Source organism: Limulus polyphemus, unplaced genomic scaffold (assembly GCF_000517525.1).
Source record: "Limulus polyphemus unplaced genomic scaffold, Limulus_polyphemus-2.1.2 Scaffold2883, whole genome shotgun sequence".
NCBI classification, from domain to species: Eukaryota; Metazoa; Arthropoda; class Merostomata; order Xiphosura; family Limulidae; genus Limulus; species Limulus polyphemus.
Window position 1 is genome coordinate 52,506 of NW_013668493.1, and position 3,153 is coordinate 55,658.

General features: G+C 34.8%; 1 protein-coding gene across 2 annotated transcripts in view; it reads right to left on the reverse strand.

Moving 5' to 3' along the window:
• LOC106468128 overlaps nt 1–2,278 on the reverse strand; it is a 54,540-nt gene extending 52,262 nt beyond the window's left edge. The window contains exon 1 of one of the 2 annotated variants that reach the window (XM_022396436.1): nt 1,949–2,278. The gene's annotated coding sequence lies outside the window, so the exon portion shown is untranslated. The remainder of the gene's footprint in view (nt 1–1,948) is intronic. The other variant, XM_022396435.1, reaches the window with a different exon arrangement.
• Nucleotides 2,279–3,153: the final 875 nt, after the last annotated feature.

The following is a 3,153-nucleotide window of genomic DNA, read 5'->3' on the forward strand; positions in this document are numbered from 1 at the left end:
AACAAAAAACAACTTCGAAGAGCGATCTACTCCAAGTTTTGAAGCAAGAGTGGGCGAAAATCCCACAATCTAAAACTGACGAGATGAGATGATTCTCACGATGCCCCAAAGGATCAACGAACTCCCCGAAGCGAAAGGAAGGTCTACTATATATTAATTAAATTATAAATATATCAATTCATGTGAATATGACTGAAAAATTTCATTTTTTTCTGAAAAGGTGGTGGCTATTTACTTGTGACCATGATGTGTACCTTTTAATAGTGTTAGTGATAGAACCACGCCCATATCTTAGTATATTTTTAACTGAGAGCCTCCATATTATCTGTGAAATGATAGACTAGATGGAAGGTAGCTAGTCAACACCACCCATCGCCAATTCTTGAGCTAATCTTTTACTAATGAAAATGGGATTAAACGTAGTATTATAATGCTCCCACGGCTGAAAGAACGAATATGCTCGGTACCTGGATTCAAACTTTTTGTTTTAGCCCATGCCAGGCACTATAAGAACAAACCAAACATATTTTTGGAGATAAGTATAATGTATCACTAGATGGCGACACAAACAACGTAATTTTTCTACATACGCGGAGTCCCAATAGTCACATTGGTCAGAAGTCGACTATCGCATATCGAACAGAAAAATTGATAAAAATGAAGAATTGATTAAAGTTCATTTATAGAAAGCTTGCCAAATTGTAACACTTTGAAAAGTTACTTATTTAAAAATATTTACGCAAAGCTATACTCAAGCTTACTTGTCCATAATGTTGACTGATAGACTAGAGGGAAAGCAACTAGTCAATAGTACTCACCACCAACTTTTGGGCTACTTTAATCGCATAGTTAGATTTGTACGAAGTGTGTTCTTGTGGCAACGAAACGCAAACCACTGACTCTCAAATTCACAATTCAAGATAAAACAATAAATGACCGAAAACAATTGTCATGGAGATCCATAACTAAACACGGTAGGCAGAACGTAAACGGAAGCCAAAATATAATTGGTTTGAATTTCGCGCAAAGCTACACGAGGGTTATCGGCGTTAGCCGTCCCTAATTCAGCAGTGAAAGACTAGAGGAAAGGCGGCTAGTCATCACCACCCACCGCCCACTCTTTTGTCAACGAATAGTTGGATTGAACAACATATTATAAAGCCCCCACGGCTGAAAGGGCGAACGTATTTGGTGGGATGGGGATTCGAACTCGTGACCCTCAGATTGTGAGACTAGCGCCCTAACCACCTGACTATGCCAGGCCGAAAAAAATATCGTTTGTGTCTTGACCAGCTTTGTCAACTACAATATTTTATTACGTTTCCAAAATACCCACCAATAACAGCTAAGTATCCATTCAAAAGTCCCCCAATGGGACTGCAGTAAGTCTACGGATTTGCAATGCTAAAATTTGAGGTTCGATTCCCCGCAGTGGACACAGCTGATACCCCAGTGTGGCTTTGTCTAAAAAACAAACAAATCCACTAAAAAAAAATCCGAAAATGTGGTTAAATGCTGCAAAAACTATTACTTCTGTTTCTTAAAACTGACCAATTATTTTCAAATTTTTTTACATCCACACCCTCTCACAGTTTACATCAAGATATTTTTTTTTAGTTTCATTTAATTTTGTAATCCATTTCGGGAATCAACTCTAAGAACGCACAATGAAAATTCTGCATAGCTTTCAAATATTACTAATTTCTTCTTGACGAAAATCATTCGAAATTTAATACTGTGATATTTACTGAACACTTAACACACCAATCCACATGACTTATAGAACTCCAAGAGCTTTATAAATTATAACTTACAATCAAAACATACCGTTCCCCGGGTTGACAGCGGTAAGTCTAACGACATAGAGCAGATGGCTTAGTATCGCTTTGTTCTAAAAACAACCAAAACATAGTGTGTGTATAAAACATTTTTAAGCGAAATGACTTACCTAAATGCTGTTACGGGTTCAGCAACCTATTAGTCACTAACAGTTTTTTTTCTTTGTTTTGATTTTGCTTTAGTTTCGTCACTTGAAAAGCAAAGATGGTGCTTAATACTCGATTTATGGACCAAGCTGCTTTCAAGCCTAACCAGTGTTACACATAGTGTTTCGGTTGGAACGTTGAGTCAAAATGGGAAGGCCTTATTATCGCTATACAGTGACGATAAATTGAGTCAGAACAACCAAACAAACGTTGAGATGCCTGTGTGAAGGCTGTAGTGACATATCAATACACTCATACACAAACAAAAGTGGCTAATTATTTATTGATAAAAAGACAATTTAACTAAGCAGTGCGCGTTACGTAAAAAAGATTACATTAAGTATTTAAGGTTACAAATGTATGATAAAAGCTTATTAGTGCTGATATTACATTCAATATTTCCTTTATTACAAGATAACGATCACACAATATCACAACAAACTCGTACCAGTTCTATTTCTAATCCTAGGGGGCGACTGTTTATTGACACCAAGTAGCTTATGTCCACTGGAAGATTACTCAATTTACTACTCTTGGGGTTAAATATTTAGCTAAAATAAAAAGTAATATTTCATTATCTTAATCTCTGAAACGATGGCATTTTTTCATTGTATTACTTATTTTTTTGGAAATGGGTAGTTTCCTATACGTTATTATTTATTGTTTCGGAAATGGGTACCTACCTATACGTTATTATTTATTTTTTTGGAAATGGGTACTTTCCTATACGTTATTAATTATTTTTTTGGAAATGGGTACCTTCCTATACGTTATTATTTATTTTTTTGGAAATGGGTACTTTCCTATACGTTATTATTTATTGTTTTGGAAATGGGTACTTTCCTATACGTTATTATTTATTTTTTTGGAAATGGGTACCTTCCTATACGTTATTATTTATTTTTTTGGAAATGGGTACCTTCTTATACTTGGAACATATAATATTTAATTGCCTTAAACTTATTTTTATTTTTGTTACCATTACGTACTTTGCTCCTCAAATGGGTTTATCAAGTAAATTATATTCATTTAATGTTCGACCACTTAAGAGTTGGATGTCTGTCCATATTGGTTATCAACTCAAAACTCTGAAGTACCTTTGTGTTGTCATTCATAACATTAAGCAAAGTATTCTTCTTTAGCACTAACTGTATCAGTTTAACATTTT